Raw genomic sequence first — 14341 nt, forward strand, 5'->3', positions numbered from 1 at the left:
TAAGGATTACATAATAAGCTGGTAAATGTAGTAGGAACTAGGGAAACATAAGCATAAATATCAACTTTAATTTAAATCATCTAGATTGGCTAGGCTGAATGTTTGAACTTCCATGTGTACCTGCCCAAATTTGTGGCTGTAGCTATGTGATATGAGATACACATTTTCATAAAGGACCACAGAATTCTATAAAACAGGAAAATGAATCTTTTGAAAGAAAACTAAAGGTGCTTGTCTTATAAAAATAAATGTTGGGCCAAATGTGCATCCTTTATTATTCTCCTGTAGGAGTTTTACAAGATGAGGATCTGGCATTTATTAGCAGGTCATTTGGGGGTCGGTGGCTGTGGGAACCCAGACTCTTTGTCTGCATTTTATCTTCACCATATGATTTTGGTATGAGTATTTCAGTCTCATAAAGTATAGTATGTCATGAATATTTAATAATTACATTTTTTAAAATAACACAAATTAAATCACCTGTCTATTATAATACTACACTATCAATAAAGACCCATTTAATTCTTCATTAGGGATTTTAAACATATTTTTGGTTTGAACACTCATTTATTTATGGGTTATACATGTATACGTGTGTGTGTGTGTGTGTGTGTGTGTGTATACATGCACATATGTGGGTGTATTTGTATGACAGTATGCTATGAATGATTTCAACTACTGAATACAATTTTAACCCTTGTTTCCTTAGTTGGATATTTTAATATAAGTGAAATTTTATGTTACATGTAAAATTCTTAAATGGCTTTAGGAATAAATAATATAATGCAAGTATAAAATACATTTGCCAAACTGCTAAATAATCAGGTAAATCTACTCTAAAATATTCCTGCTAAACTAAGAAATTCAGCCAATAATTGTCTTCTACAATAAAGTGGAAAGAAGACTCTATTGTTAGAATGATTTACCAGAGGTATTTAGAAACATCTAGTTGAACTTTGTACTGCTTTCAGTGCAACATGAGAAGGTGTGATTCTTGACGTCTGGTAGCTTTGATAAAAAATACACAACAAAGTATTAGGAAAATGTTATGGCAATATAGAGATAAATGCAAAATGGCATCGTGATGAAAACGCAAGACTTGAGATCAGAAGAGGAGCTACTGAGTTCTGGTTTAACTGTGCAATCTTGGACAAGTCACAACCTTTCTTGATCCCAATTTCTTTATCTTTTAAGTAGTTCTTGGGATAATGTGTATGACATACATCTGTAAGCTTGCTACTCAGTTCCTTGTGCACAGTGCCCCAGCCACTCTGACCTCCTTCCTGTTCCTCAACAACACTTATAAGCACCTCTACCTGGGGCCTTTGGAAAAGCTCTTCCCATTTCCTGGAACATTTTTTCCCCAATCTTCATATAGACAGCTGCCTCTCTTTCTTCAAATTTGGCTTAATAGTCCCACATGCTCATGCCTCAGATCCATGGGAAGCTGGTAGGTAGCCAGTGTCTTCACCTTTCATATGAGAGACTGGCTTGGCCTCCTTTCAAGATCTGAAAGATGCAGAATGTCCTTGAGCAGAGAATATTAACAAACTTCCACTATAGGTGGAAAATTGCAAAATTGCAAAATCTTCAATGACCACTCAACATGATGGGCAAATTCGGAAATTTCTAAGAAATGAGTAATAGTCCATCAGGAGACACCAAAAAAATAATAAAAACTTAATAAAACAGAAGGATCAGATAAAATATTTTGAAAATTACTGTCTTCCCAGGTGTTGCTCTAGTCAGTCATAAGAAGAATTTATAGTGTCCAGGAAGACATGAGCTTCAAGGGAAGATTCTTGGCATCCAGGAAATCATGTTGCTTTTACAAAACTCAAGTCTTATTCTTTTGATTCCTTCCCTACATATAATAGTTTGTCCTTATAAAATATGTATAAAGTTAGACTATATCTTTAAATTCTTCCTTCAAGTAAATTGGTCACTTTGTGAGTCTGTATTAGACAATAGTTTAATTTCCTTTGATAATGGCAGGAAAAACTTATTGGGGACTGATTCTAACAAATTTTTCCAATATTTGCTTTATATACATTATTCTTTTCACAGTCCTTCTGGTTTTATTATCTCTGCTTTATGGATAAGAAAACTAAGGTTCGAGGAGATAAAAATAATTGTCATATGGAATTGTATTTTCTGTACTACAATTAGTCATTTATCTGGAACTCATTTTGTGTTATCAAATGTAAGCATGTTTTCTCCTTCACCAGATTTCTCCCTTATTTACCGTATCAATGGGCTACACCAAAAAGTGTGAAGGTAACTGGAAAGAGAGAAAAATAAAAGCAATTAGTCAGTAAGATCAAATTAAAAACAATTTTTTTGTTTTTTATGTTTATTTATTATTGAGAGAGAGAAACAGAGCATGAGTGGGGGAGGCACAGAGAGAGAGGGCAACACAGAAATTGAAGCAGGCTCCAGGCACTGAGCTGTCAGCACAGAGCCCGATGCAGGGCTGGAACCCACAAACCATGAGATCATGACCTGAGCCAAAGTCAGACACTAAACCAACTGAGCCACCAAGACGTCCCAAGATCAAATTTAATTGTTTTAAAGTTTTGTTTCTTCATTTTCTTGACTCTATTTTTCCATTTTTATTCCAGTTTTCCTAAAGTTTATTTACTTATTTATTTAGAGAAAGAGAGAGAGCACAAGAATGCATGGGAGTGGCAGGAGAGGGGGAAACAGAGAATCCCAAGCAGGCTCCACACTGCCAGTGCAAGCCCAATGTGGGGCTTGAACTCACAAACCGTGAAATGAAATCAAGAGTCAGGTGCTTAATCAACTGAGCCACCTAGGATACTGTCCAGTTTTTTAAAACTTAGTATATACATATACTTTAGGGGTGCCTGGGTGGCTCAGTTGGTTGAGTTTCCGACTTCAGCTCAGGTCATAATCTCACAGTCTATGGTTTTGAGCCCTGCATCACGCTCTGTGCTGACAGCTTGGAGCCTGGATCCTGCTTCAGATTCTGTGTCTCCTCTCTCTCTCTCTGTGTCTCCTGCTCACTCTTTGTCCCTGTCTCTCAAAATTAATAAAGACATAAAAAAATTTATACATATACTTCAGTGCCTCATAACCTAAAAGGATTTGAGGCATTATAAGCTATGAAATATGCAAGATACTAGACTATAAACTATGCAAGATACTAAATTATATTTTGTAAAAAAGATACAAATAAAACAAGTTTCTAATTCCTATGAGGGTAAAATACAACAGGATAAAAATACTTGTAAATTCTGGCAGGTATATTATGGTATGATGTGAGCATGATTTTTAGAGCCATTATGGCTTTGATTCAAAATCAAGTGTCAAAACATATTTTCTTCTGTATAAAAATGAAACAATGCTAAGGTTGCTACAATTATTGCATGAGGCCACAGACACAAAGCACTTAGCAGGGTCTAACAACACACAGAGGGCATGATGGTGTCTGAATTGTTCCTCTGTGGCAATGCTGGCACATCCAGAGTCTCTGAACTATAATTAAAGCACCAGAACTCAAATGCCACTATGCCTTTCATGTTCCATTTAAATCTACTCTCTGTTAAAGTAGGACAGTCTGACTCATGTGTTGTTTTATGTCAGAATCCTTTGCCTCTTCTTTGGGAAGAGCACATCTATGTTTTTTGAGGCAATATCCCTTCACCACTCTCAGTCTATCCTATTCAGACAGGATGTCCACCCCTACCTTAGAAGTATGGCCACATGGGTCATATGACCCAAAATAGCCAATACCAGTTATATGATTGATTAAGAATCACCATGCAACCACAACTGGATCAATGATTGTAAACCTAGGACTTTTGATAGAACTAATAGGAAGGAAACAGTGTTTCCCTTGTGTTGTCAGACTGGTGAAATGAAAACATGGAGCCATTATGAGCTACCATAAAAGGAGAGCTTAAAAGGAGAGCTTATCTTACAATGAAACTAAAGGAGTAAAGGTAATGGGAGAGAAACCGATTTTGATGGGATGGCAAGTTTCAGGATCGAGGTGTGTGTGAAGACAAGCTACACTTCATTTTTTAAAATTGTTGTGAGGCTATATGGCAGACAGCTTTTTAAATGGCTCTCAATAATCCAATTTTAGCAATCCAACTTTAGGAAGTTAGCAATTATTCAACTTTCAGTTATCCATTCCTTTATGTTGTCCCTTGACTGCGGGCTAATGACGTACTTCTAATGAACAGAGTAAGGCTCAAGGAATGGGATGGCAATCCCGTGATTAAGTTACAAGAGACGGTGGCTTCTGTCTTGCTGGCTTTGAGGAAGCAAGCCGCCATGTAGGTGAGGTCAAGAAAGAAAAAAACTAGGACCGTGTGGCCAACAGCAATGCGGAGCCGAAGCATTCAAGGAGCTGAATATTGCTACCAACTACTGAGTGATCTGGGGATGCTGCCTCAGGCAGGGCCACCTTTCCACAGCCATTGGGCTAAAGCTGGGTCTCCTACACCTGGCGGTGCTCTTGGAGACAGCCACTACCCGGCGACCCTGTCACTGGGGTGGAGACCCGGGGAAGCTTTGGGGAGAACTGATGGCCTGAGCCAGGCCGGGCAGTGAGGGAGCACCCAGGGGCCGGGAGGCCCAGGTGTTTCTCATCCCAGCACTCTCCCGCCGCCTCCCCAGAAATACAGAGACGCCGAGATGCCCTGATGCTGAGATCCCTCGGGATCCCGCGAGATCCCGCCTTCTTCAGGAAGCGTGCGAGGCCCGCCTGCCTCTCCCTTCGCGTTGGCGGCCCCTGACTTGGGCTCCTCGCAGCCCCCGCTCTTCCTCCTCGGTCTCTCCTCCCGCTGCCTACCCGCGGCCCTGCGAGAGCTCGTGGAGCACAGGACTCAGGTAAGCTGAGCCCAGAGCCCAGCCCACGGACGCTCTGAGGTCACAGAGGAGTGCACGTTCACAAAGGTACGTGTTGCCACGGTGTATGAGGTAGCAACAGGTAGCTAAAACAATCCATTTCGTCACTTGCGATCGGACTTCTCTCTCTAGCATCCAAGAGACTCCTGACAGGAAAATAGGAAATCTTTTCCGTGGAAAAGAAAATAGTCACAAGATTGAGCAGCATTAAGAAAAGATGAATTTTCAGAAACACACCCAGTGGTCCTGTAATTGTCCAAACAAGTGACTTAGCATGAATTCTTTCACAGAGTACGTTTTACTGTGTTCTTCACTTGAACCACAAAGGAGGTAATCTTTAAACACAAAAAGTCTAAGAAGAGTTTAAAATGCACTTAACAGTTAAGTACTTTAAAAACTCCTAGAAAATGTGTAGGAACTAGCAAAGATGAAAAATTTCCCCAGAAGAGTGAAAAAACAAACAAAAAAACAACCCCACATTATTTTTCTGTAAGGAGTATTGAAAGAGTGAGTAGGAGAAAGACTGAACAAATTTTAGAGGTAGAAAATGGAAATTAAGGTGGGTTTTTTTTTTTCTTTTTCTTACAGAATCAGAAAATCACTGCATAATAGGCCGAAAATAGCTTGTTTGATGTTGGGGACATTTTGATGTAGAGAACGTTTATCAAAAGACTGAGTACAAATGACAAAGTAGAAATAGCACCTCAGCTGAAACATATAGATGAATCAGAAGTTTAACTATAAGCAAGCTGTAAGTTGTATTTCAAGTCCTTACCACCAAAAGAGACCTGAAAAATGCTTTAATCCAATCCAATTTGTATTATAGGAAAGGAAACTGAGGCCCAAAGCACTTATATTATTTTCAAACGATCAATTAGTAAATACAGAAGAAGGATTCCATTTATATCGTTGAACTGCGTGTCCATTTGTTTTAGAAATCATTTCAGCTGTGTATTACAGGTATTAATAATTAGCCATGCCCTAGCAGCATGAAGGGAGGGCCGCACAACTCCCAGTATTCTCCCGTCACATTATCAGCCTTGTCAGGACAAACTGACCTAAAAATCAACCCCAAGGAGGAGCCTTGGACAGATTCTTCACCTCACCCTAATGCCAGGAGACAAGCCCCATCCCCCAGCTCTGGAATTCAATTGAAAAGCACCGATAACATAATAACAGTTGTTTATAATTGGGCTATTATGATAGATTAGTGCAATTTCTGACTTGTAAGGGGCCATGCCGTAGTGGTTATTAGAAAAACATTGTGAATATTACCCTTGACTTCACGCGGTGTATCTCAGTGATCCCAAGAAGCCCTAAAACTCAGACCTTCCTTTATGCGTCAGATTTTCCTCTTTATAATGCTCTTGATAGCTTCTGATCTGGCCTAACTGTTTACTTTTCCATGACTACAGAAGCCTTTCACTGTAGTGTCTGGAACTCAGTCTGCCATTAGTAAAAGGACCTCTCTCCTGAATCTGTCCACCAAAGTTCTTTCCTTTCTTGGCAGAGGAGGTTGGGGGGGACCTGGACCCAATTTCAGTGTGGGTGGGAAAGGGCAGGGGGAGAAGGGTTGCCCACACACCACCAACCAATGCTCAGGACGCCGGGTGAGGGTCCTCCTATTCAACTCAATGCTGACACTGTACACCTGGAGATAGCATCAGATTCCACAGGTTAAAGGTTCAGTCCTGGGCCTCCTGCGTGGCTCAGTCACTTAAGTATCCCATTTTGGCTCTGGTCATGATCTAGCGGTTCATGAGTTCACCATGAGTTCAAGACCCCCATCGGGCTCTGTGCTGACAGCTCAGAGCCTGGAGCCTGCTTCAGATTCTGTGTCTCCCTCTTTCTGCCCCTTGGCCACTCCTGCTCTTTTTCTCCCTCTCAAAAAAAAAAAAAAAAAAAAGAATTAAAAAAAATTTTTTTTAATTCAGTCTTATAAGACTGTCCCTGCCACCTCCTTCAGATGCCACTCACAAGCACAGTTGTTACCTGTGCTTCAAAATGATCTGCTAAAAAGATTGGAGGTTCCCACAACATCCTCCTTGGCCCTCGGATGCCAGTTGCAAGTCCAGGTTGTTACTTGTATTTCTTATCAACTGATTATAAATCAGAGGTTTCCAAGGCCCCCTCCTAGGGTTTGATAAATTTGGTAATGTCTCACAGAACTCAGAGAAACACTTTACTTACTACCTTACTGGTTTATTATAATAGAATAAAATTCAGGAACAGCCAGGTTGAAAAGATGCATAGACAATGGTATAGTATGTGGGAAAGGGTGTGGAACTTCTGTGCCCTCTAAGGCTTGCCAATCTCCCCACGTCTTCATGTATTAATTGACCTGGAAGCTCTCTGAATCCTGTCCTTTTGGGTTTCTAGGGAGACCTCATACATAGGCATGAATCATTAAACCATTGGCTATTGGCAACTTATTCAAACTCCATCCCCTCTCCCCTCCCAGAGGTCAGAGGTCATTGAGTAGGCCTGAAAGTTCCAACCTTCTAATAACTTGGTGGGCTGCACTGACAACCTTCTCTCAGGCTTAGGTGCTTTGCAAAAGTCACCCAATTAACATCACAGAAGACACCATTATTGCTCTCATTACTTAGGAAATTCCAAGGGTTTTGGGAGCTGTAAACCAGGAACTGGATGAAGGCCAGATATACAACACCCTTGAACACCCTGGACCCACTTATATGGGGGTCTACTTACATGTATATTTTTTTCAACAAATACAGTACTGTAAATGTATTTTCTTTTTCTTATGACTCAACATTTTCTTTTCCCTCGCTTACTTTGTTACTGGAATATACTATATAATACATATACAAAATTGTGTTTATCAACTTTATGTTATCAGTAAAGCTAGTCAACAGTAGGCTTAGGGAATCAAGAGTTATACATGGATTTTTGACTGCCTGGGGAGTCAGTGCCCATAAGCCCCATGTTGTTCAAGGTTTAGCTGTATACAGGAAATACATTTTGGTCATTTGATTCCTCAAAAGTATATTTCTTACAAATCACAGTGTCACTAAATTCCACCTTGGCTGTCAGTAAGGATATCATTTTTGCTTCTCTCTATCCTGAGAGAGAGAGGTCATTATTCCTCCTTCCTCAAAAAAAATCAAATCATTTAGCTGTCTTGAAGCCCAAATTATCTGAGTCTAGCCTTCTTGCCCCAGCTATAGTAGTCTTTCATCCTCCTAATCATCCCCCTCCTTCACTCAGTCTTATCCTTGCAGCCATGCTAACAGCCTAAAATCCCAGGCTCCAACACTGTAGTTGTAACTCTTTTCCTGTATATACTCTCTTCTCCTTTCTTCTTCCTCCTTCTAGCTTACACATCTGACAATAAGCAATTGTGGGAGGCCTCATCTCACCATTTACTCTTTAGTTGCCCATGCAACAGAACATTACTGGCAAAAACCTTAGCCATACCAGACTGACGGATCAAACTTTAAACTTTAGGACCACAGATTTCATGGAAACTCTCAAACATTGCATTTCCCTGGTCACATCATCCTCTCTTGTCCTCCAACATGTTTATCAACAATCAGAAGCTACAAGGCATAAATTTGCATTACCAAATTTACTAACATATAACTGTATCCAAATCATATGATTCCTTTCTGTTCCAATGGGAGGATTGTTTATACTTTTACCTAAGTGCAGTTCCTGTACAAGTCCATTGGATCCCATTCTCTTTCCTCTATTTAATTATCTCCTTTAATTATCCTGTCTCTCCTGAAGCATCATAATTTTCATCTCTCTGTCACACATCATTCCCATTAATAGGTAGGCAAGCTGACATAATCCCATCTTGAAAAAGGAGATGGGGAGGGCTGACTGCAGAGCCTGGGCACCATTCATTTATCAGTCACTTTTATTTGCAAAACTCCTTTAAAAATCCTTAAAAGCGTTATTTGTTACTCTGTCTTCTGTCTCAACGTCCTCACTTCTCTTTCTCTCTTCCCTCTGAAATGTGTCTCACACCCAAAACTCTTCTCAAGCTACATTCATCAAGATCACTGTGCTGCTCCATATTACCTAATCCAGCAGTCAAGTCTTTGTCCTAGTTTTACTTTGTCAGCAGCATTTGACATTGTTGACAACCTTGTCCTTGAAACTGTTACTTTATTTTTTTTAATTTTTTAAAATGTTTATTATTTATTTTTGAGTAGTTTATTGTCAAATTAGTTTCCATACAACACCCAGTGTTCTTCCCCACAAGTGCCCTCCTCCATCACTGCCACCTCTTTCCCCCCCTCCCCCTTCCCCTTCCACCCTCAGTTCATTTTCAGCATTCAATAGTCTCTCAAGTTTTGTGTCCCTCTCTCTCCCCAACTCTCTTTCCCTCTTCCCCTCCTCCTGGTCCTCCATTAGGTTTCTCCTGTTCTCCTGTTAGACCTATGAGTGCAAACATATGGTATCTGTCCTTCTCCGCCTGACCTATTTCGCTTAGCATGACGCTTTTAAGGTCCATCCACTTTGCTACAAATGGCCATATTTCATTCTTTCTCATTGCCATGTAATACTCCATTGTATATATATACACCACATAATGGGCTTCCAAGATGAAACCATTTCTTGCTTTTTCTTCTATTTCAGGGCATCCTTGTTTCAGTTGAATTTGCCAAAACCTTTTTTTTCTTTTCCATGTCCAAATGTTAAGATACTCCACAGTCTTCCTGTATCTGTCTCTCCTCACATGTATGTCACAGGAAATCTTGACTAATTCCAAGGCTTCAAATGATAGCTATACCTAGACAACTCTCAGAAATATATTTTCAGCCTAGAACTCTCCTCTGAACCCTAGACACATAGGTTCAGCTGAATTCTATTTTTCATTTTACTTTTTTAATAGGCACTCTAAACTTATTCAAAATCAACTCCTCATTTCCCTACCCCATATTTGAGACCTCCCTTCCCATCTTGGTAAATAACTTCACAACAATGTAGGCAGTTGTGAGATGTTTAAATTTTATAAACTCACATAAATTGGGGGTACTACACGTGGACCAGCTAATGTATGGTGCTTCTTTTAAACACACAGGGAGGGAGAGAGAATAAGAGAGAGTATGTGTGAGCAAGCAATTAATATCCAAAAATAACAAAAAAAGTAATTCAGTTTTTACTGGATACTTCTGTTTCCATCTATGATAAGTAACAAGGATCAGATTATCCTCCTGCAAAGGATTATACTAGCTAGATAAGAATTTAAAAATAGCGGTTTGAAGGCATTGGAGATGAATGTAGTCAGGACTTAAGGAGCCAAGATCCTAGAGGAGAAAAATGTGTTGGGGTGAGCCCAAATTCACTGCAGTCTCTTCTCTCCAGGCATTTGTTGAATCAAGGTATAAGACATAGAAATCGAACAGGAAGTTGGTGGCATACTCACTTGCTGGAGAGACATAAGTTGGGAGTTGGGAGTATCAAGGGAGCAATATTCAATAGGCCAGTGTTCCAGGAAAAAGTGAACTCTAGAGAAGTAAACCTGAATTTCTACATGCAATTTATGCTCAGATCACTTGCCAAATCCTAAACTGTGAATCTGCAGAATGAGAGTCAACAAACCAAACCACATGTGGCTAATAAGAAGCTAAAAAGCTAAACAGAGATCTTGGCATTTTCACAAAGCTAGGGAGACAAAAACTGAAGTTCAGTGCAGTCAAGGAGGGGCTCTTGTAATCAGCCCAGGCTCTCCAATGAGACCCTGTGGAGCTAGCTAAGCACTACCAATAAGAGGAAATCAGAAATAGACAAGTCCCCAAACCCAGCTCCTCCTGAATCAGTGTGGTCCACCCCTACTGTACATGCCTGCCAGACAGAAGTCAAGTACTCTGGAGGAAGAGTCATTGAAGAGCCTTTATGATCTGTCCTATATAATGTCTGTCAGTCAATTAAAAAAATCAAGAAGGCTTTGAAAAGTAAGATGTGAGATGTGAGAGAAAATATAAGAGAAAAAAATCTGGTTATTGGAGTTATTAGATAAAAACCTTAAAAGAACTGATTATTATACTCTAACAGAATAGATGGAGGATTATCTTTATAAGATAATCAAATGGACATTCTAGAAATGAATCATACAGTAACTGAAATTAATTTGATAGCTTTAATAGCAGAAGAATATACATAGAAGTAGGGTTCATAAACTGGAGGGGGGGGGGTGGAGAGAAAACATCCGCACTGAAATACCACCAGGAAAAAATACAGAAAATACAGAAAAGTTCAAAGGGACATACTTTACATAGGGAAAAACTTCAAAATGCATGCTTTTGGTGACCAGAAGTAGAGAAGAGAATGGACTAAATGAAATATTTGAAGATATTACTAACAATGAAGAGGTCGAAGAGTGAGTATCAAGCAATAGATTGAAGAAGTGTATCCTGCTAACCACTAATATTAGTAAACAAATTTAAAACAAATAATAGTAAAACTGATAAAACAGCAAAACTGTTTGAAAAACAAAGACAAAAGAAAACTTAAAAGCAGTTAGTGGAGGGCAATATCACTTTATTTTTTTATTATTATTATTTTTAAACTTTTTAAATTTATTTTTGAGACACAGTGCAAGCAGGGGAGGGTCAGAGAGAGAGGGAGATACAGAATCTGAAACAGGCTCCAGGCTCTGAGCTAGCTGTCAGCACAGAGCCCAACGCGGGGTTCGAACTCACAAACTGTGAGATCATGACCTGAGCTGAAACTGGACGCTTAACCGGCTGAGCCACCCAGGCACCCTGGGCAATATCACTTTAAAGCTAGAAAATATGGAAGACAGAAGATAGGAAAACTATATTTAAAGTCCCCAGTGGTGGGCTGTGTGGGAGAGGTGAAAAGACAACCATGAGGAGTTTACTGGGGTTATGAATTAGAAATCATTTGATATTTTTCAAGAGAGTCCATTAATACCTTGAGTTAAATCTCCCATTTAAATAAATATCTCATCTAGGGGCACCTGGGTGGCTCAGTCGACTAAGCATCCAACTTCGGCTCAGGTCATGATCTCACAGTTCATGAGTTTGAGCCCTGTATTGGACTCTGTGCTGACAGCTCAGAGCCTGGAGCCTGCTTCTAATTTTGTGTCTCCCTCTCTCTCTGCCCTTCCCCTGCTCATGCTCTCTCTCTGTCTCAAAAATAAATAAACTAACATTAAAAAAAATTTAAATATATATCTCATCTGTTTTTTTTCCATTTCCTTTCTTTTTTGCCTTCTCTTGGTTTAATCAAGTTTTATTCCCCCTTAATCTATTTTCCCCTCCTATTAGAATTCTTTTATTATTTTAGTGATTACCACTGAGTTTACCCCAGACATCCTTGAACTATTAAAATCTACCTTAAGTAATATTTTTTTTCACTTTGTGAACATAGGGGACACTTTAACTCCATTTATTACTACGCCCACCTTTGGCCTTTTGTGATATTGTTCACAGATATTTTAATTATCACTGTAATTTAAACTACATACAGTAGTGTTATTAAACAGTCAAGGTTTTATTTAGATTTACTTACACATTTACCCTTTCTGATGACCTTTCTTTCCTGTATTACCTGTGCGTCAGTCTGCTTTTATCATGAAGAGTAACCGTTAGTATCTCTTTCAGTCGGGTCTCCTACAGTGAATTTTATTAGCTTTAGTTTAGTTTCTTTCCTTTTATGATTTTTTTAAATAAACCCATTTAATGGAGGAATAAGAACTGACATGTAAAAAGCTGTTCATATTTTATGTCTTCAATTCAGTGAATTTGGGAATAAATTATGCCCATAGTACTGTCACCATCATCAAAGCCATAAACCCATCTATCACCTCCCAAAATTTTCTCCCACACCCTTTATTATAATAATAATTTTTTAATGGTAAACACATTTAACATTAGATCTACCTTAGCATTTTTGGTATATTATACAGTATTGTCCGTTATAGGCACTGTGTCATATTGTACATCTCCAGAACATGTTTATTTTGTATAAGTGAAATTTTGTACCATTTGACCATCACCTTCTCTTTTCCTCTTCCACCAGCACCTGGCAACCACCACTCTACTCTCTGCTTCTATGACTTTGACTATTTTAGATTCCACTTAAAAGTGAAATCATGCAGTATATGTCTTTCTGTGTCTGACTTATCTCATTTAGTATAATGTTCTCCAGATCCATCCATACTGGTGAAAATGACAGGATTTCTTTTATTCTTTTCTTTTCCCTCTTCTTTCTTTCACTCTTTCTTTCTTTCCTTCTTTCTGTGCTGAATAATAATCCATTGTACCACATTTTCTTTATTCCTTTTATCAGTCAGTGGGCATTTGTTTCCATATCTTGGCTGTTGTGAATAATGCTACAATGAATACAGGACTGTGGTACCTCTTCAAGATTCTGATTCAGTTCCGCAGGATAAATAGTCAGAAGTGGAGTTGTCAAGTCATATGGAAGTCCCGTATTTAATTTTTGAGGCACCTCCACACTGTTTTCTGTAATGGCTATACATTCCTACTTACAGTGTATGAGGGTTTGTCTTTATTTCTGAAATTCAGGTTCTCCAGGTAAAAAGTTCTAGGTTGGTCATTATTCTTCTTTTGAAGCATCCCTTCCTCTCCCTCTTGCCTCTCCCACATAGCCCACCACTGTGTGGGAACTCTTTTCCCTCTCTCCAACTTCCAGAGCATCTCTCTAACAACTTCACCTCTTGAGGTCATGAATTATGAACAGAAGTTAAATAATATATGAACAGATACAATAAAATACCATATTAGAAGTACCAAAGAAAAAAGAAAACACAACGTTCACAACTGCACCTCCTACAGACCCCCTCCCTTCGTGATAAAGATAAATATTGCATTCTTGTTTCCTTTACTCTAGGAAGAGATACCTGCCCCCTGCCTGACTCAGATTCTGGCCAACAAAGGACAGCTCTCCGTCTGAACCAGCACCTAAGAGTCCTTCCTCCTTGGCAGGGATATAGGGAATGGCTACAAACATTTATAATTTTATTCTATTTATGTAACCTCTTTCTTATTTATATTCCCCAAAGTCCACTTCTGTATTCCCAATATCATTAAGCAATATAAGCATCAGGCTGTAGCAAATTCATTGAGTTTTACAGTTAAAAAGAGAGGAAGATTCCCTTTATTTGTGTTTTTTAAAAAAGTGGAAAAAAATAACTAGAAAGTTCTATGAAGTCATTTTTATGTTCTCTGAACAATTACCTCCAGAAAGCATGAACTTTCAGATCAGATTCAGGTAGGATTCTGAGCTTTGCCGGCTGACTAACTGTGTGACCTTGGACAAAATGACCCCATCTTCTGAACCTCACTTTCTTCATCTGTAAAATGGAGACAGCAAAACAGTTAAGGCAAGGATTAGAAAAGAAGCTCTGCAGAATCCTGGGCCTAGATTGTAATATGTATTCAGTAAATGTCAGCTCTTCTTCCTTTGCGCAGGTTGGTCAGTGTTTATTTTCATAACTGAA

General features: G+C 39.1%; 1 long non-coding RNA gene across 1 annotated transcript; it reads right to left on the bottom strand.

Annotated features, from left to right (window-relative positions):
* Positions 1-927: 927 nt before the first annotated feature.
* Positions 928-2282, bottom strand: LOC115293611. The gene is made up of 3 exons (XR_003909522.1): positions 2246-2282; positions 1317-1509; positions 928-1008 (listed from the first exon to the last, which is right to left on the bottom strand). It is a non-coding gene; the product is annotated as an uncharacterized LOC115293611 (long non-coding RNA).
* Positions 2283-14341: the final 12059 nt, after the last annotated feature.

The sequence above is a fragment of the Suricata suricatta genome, chromosome 6 (assembly GCF_006229205.1).
Source record: "Suricata suricatta isolate VVHF042 chromosome 6, meerkat_22Aug2017_6uvM2_HiC, whole genome shotgun sequence".
NCBI lineage: Eukaryota > Metazoa > Chordata > Mammalia > Carnivora > Herpestidae > Suricata > Suricata suricatta.